The sequence below is a fragment of the Mirounga angustirostris genome, unplaced genomic scaffold, assembly GCF_029215605.1.
Source record: "Mirounga angustirostris isolate CCGP_5_RB_7025 unplaced genomic scaffold, mMirAng1.0.hap1 SCAF_5, whole genome shotgun sequence".
NCBI lineage: Eukaryota > Metazoa > Chordata > Mammalia > Carnivora > Phocidae > Mirounga > Mirounga angustirostris.
The window spans coordinates 61,358,269-61,371,181 of record NW_026991713.1 but is presented as its reverse complement, the minus strand read 5'-3'; positions in this window follow the sequence as shown (position 1 = coordinate 61,371,181).

Below are 12,913 nucleotides of genomic sequence, written 5' to 3'. Positions count from 1 at the left end.
CCTGTTTCAGAGGCCAGTGGGGATGGTAAGCAGGGAAAGTGTAGGTGGAGGTGAAGCAGAAGCTCGTGGGAGGACCAGACTGGCGCAACGGCGACATTGGCCAAGTTCACCTTCAGGACCTGAGATGTCCCCCTTCTTTCCTTCACTTGCTCTTCCCAGGCACCTAGTCAGGATGGACACTTGGGGAAGCAAATTGGCCCAGGTGCCCCTCCTCCGGTCTTAGCCACAGCTGCTCTAGTCGAGCCCTCCCACGGTGCCCCCCCCCCCCCCCCCTGCGTGGGGCCGTCCCTGTGCCCGGGGCTTTTCACAGCAAGCCTGCAAGAGCCTTTCTATTCCTGTTTTACGGACGGGAAAACTGAGGCTCGGAGACATGACCCAAACTCCGAGAGCTCGGAGGCAATAGTCATTGGTGGAGCCAGCCTCGAATGCAGGTGCGCCTGCTCCCAAGTCTCTGCTCTCCCCGGCAGAAGGGAGAACTGTTCACCTGCTCAGGATGCAGTGTGGTTGTTCTCGTAGTGAAGAGCCGTGTCTGTGGCAGAGGCCTTGGTAAGCCTGCGTGGAGGCTAAGCTCAGACCCCCACAGGCAGGGGGAAGCTACTCTGCATCAAACAGGGGGAAAACCTGGGACCGGGAGGAAGCTGCCGGGGGAGGGGAAGACAAGCTGGGGGCGGGGGGCTGGCGGACCACCGAAACCCGCAACAGGGTGCTGCCTACCACCCACTACATTTCAGTAGGATCCTCCGAAAGTCACAAAACACTGGAAGGAGCCGGCTTGCTGATGGAAATGGGGAAAGACACTAGCCCTGTGCCAGGGCTGAGGGCCCAGCTGCCATCAGAGCGGGGCACGGGGTGGAGGGGACGCCTGGGTTCTGCTCTCGCCATGACCTTCCCAGTGGGCCAGTCGGCAGATCTCACAGAGCGCTCCTGGGCTTTGCGACCCTGGGGAGACCTCACTCCCACAACAGGCCACTGAGCGGGGGGACTGGTGGGACTTCTACCTGGAACGGCTGAGGGTGGACCAGCGTAGCAGGGGGACCATGTGGCTGACCCCCAGGGCGCCCAGGGACGGAAGGCAGTGGCTTTTCATCGTAGTTCCTGGGTTCCCTGGGATACTAGGTGGAGGGCATGAGAGACTCAAAGTAACAGTGGCTTTCAACAAGAGGGGTTTTCTCTCCCCTCCCAGTCCTGGCCGGAGCCTTCCAGGACTGGGGCAGCGGCTTCTGTGTCTCGTTGCTTCACAGGCTGACAGGCAGGCTCTATCTAAGCAGACTGTGGCCACCACCTCTGGGGTCCAGCCACGGGGAGGGGACGAGGCGGGGAGACAGCGTGCCCCCCCCCGCGCGGGTTGGCCTCACGACCTCCCCTCACAGGGCTATGCCCAGCTGCCCGGGGGTGCCCGACTCCAAACTACACACTAGAACGTTCACGACTTCTGCAGAAGGGCCAGCAGAGGTGAGGGGCCAGGGAAGGGGCTGCCATACTAGGCGAGGGGGCGCGGAGGCTGGCCTCGACCCGTGAGCTGCCCCCCTTGCCAACCAGCTGGGCTGTTGGGGCACTGAGCCAGAAGGCTGTCACGGGAAGGACGGGAGCCTGCCCTCACGGAACCACCAGTTCCTCACAAGCCACAGCCGTGGGGGTGCGTGGGGCATGAGGGCTGTGCTGTCTAGCCGGCCCGGGGCTCCGAGTTCTGGTTCTCCTGGCCCGGGAGCGTCTGTCCTTGGACCAGGGTGGTCTCTCTCCCGGAGGGCTCCCCGTCCCCGACTGTCACTGGGTGCAATGCTCTTCATGTTGGTCAGCGGGTCCCATGAAATAACACTTTCCTTTTGCAGTGGAAATGGTTTTGCGGGGACACAGGCAGCCCGTTGCATCACGCAGCGCTCCCTCTGTTAAGGCCCACGTGAGCAATCCTCATCAGAATTTCTTACAAGGGGAAGACTGTCGCCAAGGAGAAAAGAGTCGCTTCCTGCAGATAGGAACAGATCAGACTTCCTCTTCCGCCCTGGCTGCCTTGAGGCTTCATCAGGGCATCTGCTGTGCCCCCAGGCAGCCTTTGTCATCTCTGTTTTCCGTGGGCCCCACATCCCAGTTCTAGGTGTTGGTCTTACCGTTACGTCTTTGGCACGTGTTGCCGCCCAAGTCGTCTCTAGAAAGAAGCAGGCTGTCATTAATGATAACATAGCAAACTAGGACCCCTTCCTTGGGAAGAAAACAAAACCGGGGGCCTCGAGGGGTAGAACCATCACTGTCCTTGGGCGTCAGTGCTGACTTGAGTTTCCCGGCAGCTGGCGCAGAAAGGGAGGTTACAAGGCTGTTCTCAGAAAGAAGGGAGCAGAGCAATGTTGCAAGGGAAGCAAAGCAGGAAAGCGCTTAGCTGGTGGAAGGGGCTCCTGCAATGGTTCCGGGGGCAGGCAGGAACCTGGGCACCGACCCCAGCTCCACCACTCAGAAGCTGTGTGGCCCTGGGCGAGCCGCTTACCCTCTCTGTGCATCCGGATAGGAATGATAACGGCCAGCCTGTGGCTGCATCACTCCAGGCTCTGCTTCAGTCTTCACATTGCCTTCTCCTTCACGTGTCCGTGTCTCCTCTCTGGTATCTTATAAGGACTCTTGTCATTGGATTCAGGTCCCACCTGGATAATCCTGGATGATCTCACTTCGAGATCGTTAACTTAATTATATCTGCAAAGATACCTTTGCCAAATAAGATCACATTCACGGATCTGGGATGTGGGCTTCTCTTTTGGGGGCCATCATTCAATCCACTACAAGGACTCAAGTTTTGCATCTAAGCAATGCATCTCCTATGGTGAGACCAGTCCTTAGTGGACAGAGAGGTGGGGGGATTTTTTTTTTTTTTTTTTTTTGGTGGGAGGAGAGGGCACTATAAAAACTCTACCTTACAGACTCCAGCTGTCCCACAGCACTGCCTCTGGCTTGTCCAGATGTAAGCTCCTAAGGTGGGGCTTGAGCTTCTCTTGTGACCCCCTCAGGCGCAGTGGGTGCTGTGCCCACACCAGGTGCTCCGTGCATGCTGAAATGTCAGGGTGCTCTGAGCACCAGAAGTGGCACGTGGCTGAGGGTGCAAGAAGGTGTTGAGAGAGGGGGACTGAGAAGTGGGGGTGAATGGAGAAGGTGAGAAACGGATGGGTGTGCTTGACTTTGGGCTGGTTAACTTCTACCTCCTCTGGCGGTGGGGAGAGTCTGCCAACTGACTTTTCACCCTGACAGACTCACTGACAGAGCCAGACCCAAGGTGGGACTCCTTTCCTCCCCTGCTCTCTCCTCCTAGTACAGGCCCACACTGCTGGCTTTAGTGGTCCCCCTGCCTCAAGTTGCTCCCTGCTCTGAGTGCCAGGACACCGCTGTGATGCTGATGGGCACTCTCCTGCTCAGACACCTCCCATGGCTCCCCACTCCCGTGGAGTCAAGTCTAAACCCCTTCCAGGCCTGCCACCAGGGGGCCTAAGCTCCTTCTCCAGCCTGAGAATCCAGAATTCCTTTTCCAAAGTCTATTTTCTGCTTGCTGTTCCCCAAACCTACCCCTGGATCCTCACCCTCTGGCATTTCCTGCCTCCGTCCTCTCCTTCTGGAACAAGTCTCTTCCCTCCAGCATATCCTCTGAAAGGCTCAGCTCCATGCCTCTTCCTCCAAGGAGCTAATTCCAGGTGGAAGTGCTCATTTTGTCCCTGGTGTCCCTCTTAGGACACCTCCTACCCTCTATCTTGTCCCATTGTGGTTTCTGGTCAGGACTCAGTTTCAATACAGAGCTGCCTCTCTGTTGGAAGGAGCCACACCCAGCTCACTTTTGGATTCCCAGGCCCTCACATGCTGAGCATATGGCGAGTGCTTACTATTTTTCAAATGAGTAAAATGCCCATTGTATTTCATGCCCATTAAACTTCTGGGGCTCAAGGGGCAGCGTTCTCAGGACAGAGCTGCACGCGGTGTCCTGACCTCGGGGCTTGCTTTCCTTCTCTGGGTGGCTGGTGCGGGCTCACATGCTGACATTTCCCTGAGAGGGTGGGCCTCTCCCCCAGGGCTGTTTGTAGTTCATCACCAACAACTGGGTGATACAGAGTTGGCCTCAAACGTTGGGAAGTTTGTCTTAAAGACTTAACACATTTTAAGTAAAACATTTCATATTTACAAAAATATATAAAAAGCTTAGCAGATAATAAAACGCACATCCATATACCCACCACCCAGCCTAAGGAAGAGAACGTTGCCAATGTTGCGAGGGATGCCCCTTCCCTTAGAGCCCCCAGTAAGGGTACTGTCTCCACTTGGCTTGACTCCAGAAACAGGGACAGTTGCACAGTGCTCAGGGACTGTATGAAGCCCTCTCCCAGATAATCAGCTTTCAGAACTCTTCAAGTCACCTGTGTTCATACTGAAAAGAACTTGGGACCCCTGAAGAAACCACGACATTTTAGTGACACAGTTCTAGAGTGAGCGGTCTCCCGACTGGGAGCTGTATGAAGCAGATCAGGTGTGCAGTAATCACAGCTCCGAACGGCACACACGTGGTGGGGGAGGGGGTTGGCGCTTGGCATTCTAATAGGATCTTTGTCTGTGACTGTCCCCATGGGTCCCTGCGCTGGGCCCGCTCTAATGCACTTACACCTCCGCAACGCACATTTCTGCCCCTAGGTGGCGCCGCCCGGACCGTGCCCCTTCCCCTGGCACAGGCCACTCCGGGGAGTAGAGGCAAATTTTGTCTTTCGGAAATGACGAAGAGAAGAACCCTTTAAATTGCAAAGTGGAACTCTGGCCAACACTTATAAAACAGGCAGAGTTAGTTGCTAATTCCAGCTGCCTGCTCCTTTGACTCAAATCCTGGCTCAGCATCATGTCTGCAGGACTTGGGGCCAATTGCATACGTGAAGATAATAAGAGGGTTTTTAGGATAATTAAATTACTTCACATAAAGTGCTTGGAACAGTGTCTGGTACTAGGCACGTGCTCAATAAAATTTGCTCTGTTCTCTTCCTTTTCAGTGTATAGAGCAGGGGCAACTGTCACATCCTCTGAGGGCGGGGGCCACAGCTTGCTGCTCGCCTCTGCACCCCAAGTGCCTGGCAAATCGCAGGTGTTTCTCTCCCCAGCTGCCCCCATCACACGGAGGAGCAAGCCTCTGTGTTCCATGTGGCTCCAGAGGAGAAGACCAGGTGGGGACTTAACAGGGACGTGGGTCCGGTCTGAGCTATCCACACACGGTGTGGGCTTCTCGGTAAGAGAGTGAGCTCCTGGGCACTGGAGGTGAGCAAAAGGAGGGCACCAGCTCCAGAGGATGCTGCAGAAGGGATCCTGGTTCAAGGCTGGACTGGGCAGCCCTGTCTGGTGGTTGTCTTTCTTTTCTTTTCTTTTCTTTTCTTTTCTTTTCTTTCCTTTCCTTTCCTTTCCTTTCCTTTCCTTTCCTTTCCTTTCCTTTCCTTTCCTTTTCTTTTCTTTTCTCATTTACTGATTTGAGAAAGAGTGAGCAAGCACGTGAGCGGGGGTGGGGGCAGAGGAAGAGGGAGAGAGAAAGAATCTCAAGTAGACTCCCCGATGAGCGTGGAGCTCAATGCGGGGCTTGATCTCACCATCCCGAAATCACAACCCTGAGATCACGACCCGAGCCCAAATCAAGAGTCCGATGCTCAACCGCCTGAGCCACCCAGGCGCCCCTGGGGGTGGTATTTCTAAGTGAAATGTTGATTAACTATTGCTGGGGTGGGGACCCTCTTGAGGTGGTGAGAAGCAGGAGGGGCTGGGAAGGGCAGAGGGGAATAGGAGGGGCCGGTTCCCTCATCACGGGTGGAGAGGGGGTAGGAAGAGGGGGAAAGAAGGGGAGAGGTAGCTCCAGGCCTTTACCGTCCCTGTCAATACCTAGGAATGGACGAGCTTGAGTGTGGGGTGGGGTGTGGGTGAACCCTTGACCCTAGCTGGGACTGGAAGTAACTGGGGGGACTTTCAGGGGACAGCGGGAGGCCCCTGCAACACACAGGTGGGGCCCAGGAGCCCCTCTGATTTGGGCGCTGACGTGAAAGTTGTCACTTTTCCACACAGGCTGGGGAGGCCACCTTAGCACAGCGCCTTTTATGTGCTCAATAAACTTGGCATGTGTTCAGTAAATGGGAGTCAACATTATCTGTGTCCTCGTGTGTCCTCAGAAGGGCTCTACAGGGGACTGAGGCCTGGGGAATGACAAGTACAGGGCAGGAGGGGTCCTTAGAAGCTGCTTCTCCACACCAAGCCCATTTTGAGAACAGACTGGCCCAAGGCTGGGGTCAGAAGCCAGAGTGGGGAACAGCGCTGTAACGGAATCCCTCCTTCCCTGCCACGTCCACGGACTCTCCAGAGCTTTGGTTCACCTCCTGCTGGTCTCTGCCAGATGTGGCTCTGGTCCCTCAAGGCCAACGTGTTCGAGACAAGCCCTTCAGCTGCCCTCCCAGACCTGTTCTCCCCTGTGGCTCCAGTCTTGGTCTCACTCTCCACCCAGTCCCAGAAACCTGGGAGTCATGTTTGACTCTTCCTTCTCCAGCCTGGCCTAATCCATCACCAAGTCCAAGGCTGAAAACCATGCTCCAGACGCCCCATCTGCCTCTGGCCCTGCTGCTCCTCTCCTGAATGTTTGTGCTCATGTGGTTCCCAGGCCGACTCTTTCCTTTCCTCTGCTCCTGGCTCGTCTCCTCTGATTTGGCCCTGGGTGCTCTAGAAGGTCAAGAAATGGTGGTTGGACAGGGGTCCTGGAGGACACAGGACTCCCCTTCTGGCCTGGGGCCTGGATTGGGTCCCAGTCTGCTGCGTGTCCCACACTGGTCAGCTGGGGGCGCTCCCGCCCCACGGAATCCCTGCATCCCAGCGTCAAGTGGGTGCAGGGAGCCTCTGGAGCCTCTCTCCGTCTGAGCTGGCCCAGCTGGTCTGGCTGGTCTGCCAGGAGTGGGGGCAGGGGTGAGGGGGTGTGGGACTGTGAATGCTGGGTTTGTGCATACAGCTTGGAATGTGTGTGTGTGTGTGTGTGTGTGTGTGTGTTGGGGGAGCTCGGAACAGGGCATCAGTTGCCTTATGGGTTGTGGTGGAGGTGCCTTGGGGTCCTGGCTGTCCCAGGGGGCCTGGGAACCCCATAGTAGGGTTATAAGGACTTAGGTGAAAGTCTGGCCTTGACCTCTGCCACCCCTCCTGGCCCTTCCCCAGGGGATGCCACCTCCACATCCGTTTGGGGCAGAACCTCAGTTCTTTGGAGGGTGCGTTTTTAAATGTTTTTTTTTTTTTTTTTTTTAAGATTTTATTCATTTGAGACACAGAGATACAGAGAGAGAGAGCATGAGCAGGGAGAGAGGCAGAGGGAGAGGGAGAAGCAGGCTCCCCGCTGAGCCAGGAGCCCAACGTGGGGCTCGATCCCAGGACCCTGTGATCATGACCTGAGCCAAAGGCAGACGTTTAACCGACTGAGCCACCCAGGCGCCCAATGGAGGGTGCGTTTTGAGGTCTAATTCCCACTCTGCCACGTGGTCAAGAACTTACCTTGTTGCGGCCTCAGTGTCCTTGGACGTGAACTGGGGACAATAACACAGATGTCATGAGACTGTCATGAGAACTGGCATTATGTACCTCGCCCACTGGGGAGGGGTAGAGGTGTCAGACAAGACCACCGTGAAATCACAGCCCCACCTCTTGCCTCGATGATGCACCAGGGAGCAAGAGTTGTGTCCAGACAGGAAGCTGGAGGTCAGGGGGCAGCAAGGAGCCACCACAAAGCTACAGGACAGGGGACGTGGAAATGCCATCGGAGGCAGAGCCCAGGGGTCTAGGCTTTGGAGAAGGGAGCTCCTCTTGGAGGTGGGGGCTGCAGCTGAGGTGGGCTCCAGGGACAGAGAGGGGGTCCTTCCTGTCTGGAAGTGGAGGGGTGGGCTCCAGGCTGGGCCCCTCTGGAGAGCCTCAGGGGCCCTGTGTGTTCGGGGGCAGGGGTGGCTGGAGAGCAGCGGGGGTCAGGTTGCTGGGGAGGGGGTTGGCATGTCGTGGTTGGCAAGACCCCGGGTCCTTGGCTGCTAGTGATGAGTCCTGCCTTGAATTCCATAGGTGGCAGGCCATGAGAATTATCTGGGGTGCGGGGCCGTGGCACCCCGATAGCACTGAGCTTCGGGAAGACCCTGGGCAGCCTGGACCCCTGGGGCAGGGAGGGCTAGATTCCTCTGCTCAGCACGGAGGCTGGAGGAAGGCAGGGCCAGAGCCAGGGACACCAGCTGGGGTGGGGGTGGGGGCAGAGGGGTCACCAGGCCAGAGGCGCCTGGATGGATGGAGAGGAGGAAAACTCCTTCTCCCCGAGGACTGCAAGGAATCAGGTTAGATGCCTGGAAGGACTTCCTGGCCCCCAGTCTGGGCCTGGCCCTGTGTTACCCTTCCCTGAGTCCTCAGCCTCTCCCCAGCTCCCAGATGCCCCATTTGCTTATCCAGGCTTCTGGGGTGGGCCCTGGACTGGCTGAGGCCGGAGGTGGGGCGAGGGAGTCTAGGCCCCAACTCTGCTGGGTGATATGGGATTGGTTGTGGCGTCTCTGGGTCACCCTTACCCTTCACCGGCGGTGCGGTCTTGGAGCTGGAGCTCCCGACTCTCCCACTCCACGGGCTGGGCTTTCCGGTGGGCAGGTGGCAGGCTAAGGGACGACCCCACTCGGATCATCTTGCTGCCGCGGGTGCAGGGCTGAGAGAGTGAGAGGAGGCGGGCCTGATGAGTTTGGGGTGCTTGGGACTGGCCGAGAGGGGTCATGGGGAGTCTCGTAGCAGCAAGTGGAGCACGAAGGCCTCAGGCCGGGGTGGAGGGAGAGGTCTCGCTGGCTGGAGCGGCCACCGTGGAGGCTGGGAGGACAGGCGGAGGAGGCTGCTGAGCTCCCTTGTTTACCCTGAGTGGCAGGTCCTGGCTTGCTGGGAATGTAGCCTGGGCCTGGGGGGAAGGAGGGGTGCTGACACCAGCCAGCCCTGCTCCCCCTTCCCCAGACGGCACCGGGAGGGCCTCAAACGAAGGCTGCTGGGCCTCTAGACCAGGGGCGGGTGCTGGGGGGGCTGGCAGAGCGCCTGCTGCTTGACCCTGGGGGGTTGGTGTCCTGACTCCAGCCCCTGCCCTTCCACCTCAACTCCCCGCCTGGCCGGTGTGGGGATCTGAGCCCCTGCTCTCGCAGGCAGGCCTGATCTCGCAGAGGTCCCTGGTCATCAGATGGGGGACATGCAGCACGGACAGCTGGGGTAGAAGTGGGTCTGTGGGGGGCTTAGGGGAGGGTTAGGGGGAGGGCAGAAGCAGGTGTGGGGTGCTACTGGGATGTGGACTGGGGGTTGGATGAGGGAAGGCCTGGGAAAGCAGGGTTTGGAGGAATGTTGTAGATTTAGGGCCCAGGCAGGGCTGATACCCAACTGTGGGCAGAAGTCTGGTCTGAAGGTGGGTGCGGGTCACATCGGCGGTTTGGGATGGGGGAGGCTTTGGCCATAGGGAAGCACCCAGATTTGGATTTAGGGTAGAGTTGAGGTATGGTTCAGATCTGGGGGTAAGGTTTGGGTTAGTGAAACGTCAGGTCCAGAGATGGGTTCAGAGGTGAGGCGGGGCAGGCACAGGGTCATGTGAGGCACAATTTGGGGTTAGGGGTCGGCCTGCCATGTTGGGGTTAGGCATGGCTGGAACCTGTTGAGGGTCTTGCAGAGCTGGTTTTCTGCTCTGTGGTGTCCCTGACAGGTCTGTCTTCTCCCTTCTCGGTGGGCCGCTCTCAGCCATGGCCTTGGTTGGAGACCAGGTCCTCTGGCCCCCCTGGTGGCAGGACCCTCTCTAGCCTCTGCCAGGCCAGGAACTGAGGAAGCAGCATTCTGCAACTGAGCCCTGGACTCTCTAGAGCCTGGGTATCTGCTGACACAGGGGCCCCGTTTCACACCGAACCGGGCCTGGATTTGGGGTGACACTCTGCCAATGAATGCAGTCCCCCTGTCCTACTGGCTACCTGCCTTCCTGCCTCCTCTCTCACCCAGGTTGCTCGTCAGGGAACCTTGGCATCTTTGAGCCATGGCTGGCTGGGGCGCTTAATAGTCCTAGCTCCTGTCCTGACCACCCTCCCTTCCAGGTCCAGGCGGGGAACTGGGCCTGCTCCTCACTCGGCCTTAACCACAGTGGTGCCTGGAGTCTGGGCAGTCTCACCTTGTCATGATTCCCACACATTTCTGGGCCAGACTTGGGAGCCCAGGGTTAGGGCTGTGTCCACAGCATGCCCCCAACCCAGACTGACCAGGTCCCAGAGGCCTCTCCCCTCTGCTCCGTGACCTTCCCTGAGTCTAGCCAGCCTCGTGAGCCTTGGGCCTGTGGCTCCATGGGGGCTGTGCTCTGCCACCTGGACTGAGGGGGAGCCTGGGGGCCTAGTGGTGGGCTGGTGGTCCCGGTCTGGGCCAGAGAGCTCCGGGCTTCCCTGGGCTCGGCTCCTGACTCAGCCAGCTGTACCCGGGGCGTGGCTCTGGTGGCCGTGTCAGGGGCTGCTTCTGCTCCACCACTGTGGGTCCCCTTGGGGCGGGTCTGGCTCGGGAGGCATGGGGGCACCTGGCTGGGTGTGTCTGCGTGTGACTCAGGCTGGATATCGGGGACTTGAGCTGGTGGCTTTGTTCTCCCCCTCGCCGGCCGGGTAGGGTGCATGCTGCAGCCGTGAGTCACCCGGGTGTGGCCCGGCCGGCTTGGCGGCTCCCCAGACACACACAGTCACATGCACGGCCAGCACTGGGGCCTGTCCTCGGGGCCTTTCCCTCAGTGGCACTGCGGGCACTTCCCAAGGAGCTCCTTGGTGCCCAAGGTCCCTGTGCCCGTGGGGCTCCCTCCAGTTAGAGCCTTGGAGGTGCTGGAAGGGGATTTGGCCCCCACAGACACAGCCAGAGACCCTGAGGGGCCCCTCCCCCACCTGGCCTGGTCAAGAGCATCTGCAGGCCACTCTGTGCTGCCAGGCAAGCCATCAACCCAGCGGACCCTTAAAACACCTCTGAGGGGAGGAAATGATTATTCCCACTACAGATGAAGGAACTGGGGCCGAGGGGGGCTAAGGAGGCTAGTGAGTGGCCAGCCTGCCTTGAGCCTCCTTACCGGGTGTTCAGCGTGGCCTGCCCTGTGCCAGGTGTGGGCGCATCTGTGATGGTGGCCTGGCCCCCCCCTCAATACACCTCTCCCTCAGCGTCAGGCAGGGGTCCCACAGGGTTGGGGCGAGCAAGTAGCCCCTGCCGGCCTCTGGGCCTGGGTCCTGGGCCCTTCCATACCTGTGAGCGTGGAGACAGACATGCCCCCGCACTACGCCTGGACAGTGCCCATCTGCTTTCTCTGGGCAAGGGGCAGGAGGCCCTGGGGCCCCCGAGGGCCAGCTTCCTCCTTGCGGAGCCAGGCTTCCTTGGTTTCTACACGACCGCTGGCCCTTGCCCACAAGCGTGTGTATGTCCGTGCGTGAATGGGAGGGGGCAGGAGAGCCAGAGTGGCTGTAAATCAGGGGTTAAGGGACAGCCCCTTCCCACAGGGGTGAAGAAGGGAACCCACGGGTCCTGTCTCCAGGCCAGGCTTGGAGACACCACCTGTAGGTGAAGGGACATTCTCCAACAGGGGCTGCTTTGGTGGCTGCAGCCTCCAGAAGGTTACTCTGGTGAATAGGGTGCAGTTCTAAGAGCTGGCCCCACCCCTCCCCCCCATAGCCCCACCCGGTTCTTTGTCAGGAGCTGTTTGAGGGAGAGGAGAAAGCACCTTATAAGGTAACAAAGGCCGTCTTCCAGGCAGAGAGAGACAGGTGCCTCCCTGCCTCCAGGCCTCCCTGCCCCACCCAGGCAGAAGGGCAGCTTAGGCTTGGGGAGGGTTCTCAGTTCTGGCCCATCCCCCTGCCCCCACCCCCTTAGCTCATGGAGCCCCTGCTCCCAGCCCAGACTCTGGGGGGGGTGAGAGGGGGGAACCTGGCATGGGGGAGGCCTGGGAGCCCTGGGAGGCAGAAGAGGCAGCCCTCTGAGAGGCTGCTGTGAGACTGCTCCTTTCTGAGCCTGTTTCCTCTTCTGTGCAATGAGGGGAGGGGGCACCAGGGGCTGTGAATCAACTCGTGAGGATCCTAAGCCTTATGGAGCGTCCCTTCACTTACAGACACTCAATAAGACTGGGCCACACCAGCCACTCTGGGCCACAGTCCCGGCCACCTTCCCCAAGCCAGGGAGCTTCCTTCCCTGCACTGTTTGGCTCCCTAGGCAAGGGCTGACCCTCACTGTTTCAAGGGAGCTGAGGCTCCAGGGCAGTTCTGGTCAGTTCTTCAGCTGGGGTGGCCTCCCTCAGCTTGCCAACTTGCCAGCAATGGGGCCCAGTGGAGACAGCCTGAGGACGCAGGTGCTCTCTCCATACGCCTGTCTCCAGCTCTCCAGCCCCCCCCCAAGGGCCTCCGTTGAGAAGCTGACCTTCCCCCGAAGCCCCCACCCCACCCCCGGCCGTGCTGTCCCCAGCCCTTGGGTGCATTGTGCTTTGTATCGTCCTGTGATGGCCGTCCTGTGTGCGCCACATGCACCATCTTGGAATTTCACCCTGGAGATAAAAGCACTGACTCGAAATTTCTAAAACACGTTACAAGCGTGATTGGATTTGGCCCTCGCAACAGCCCTCCACCGGGACCCGTGGTGCGGCGTTGACCAGGGAGATTTAACAGCACGGCGGGGGCAGAGCCGGGCCTGGAGGCAGCCCGTGCTCTGGCCCTGCAGCCTGTGTGGGCACAGTGAAGGAAGGGAGCGTGTCTTCCTGTCGGTCCTAGAAATTTCGGAGCTGGGAGTATCCTTGGCTATTATCTAAGTCAACCTCTCACTGTGGGCCTTGGGCAACTGAGGCCCGGAGCCGGGACTAGAGCCCAGGGCTCCGGACCCCCAGTCCCGCCTGTTTCTGGGGGCGGGCAGGCTGTGTGCTCTCTCCCTG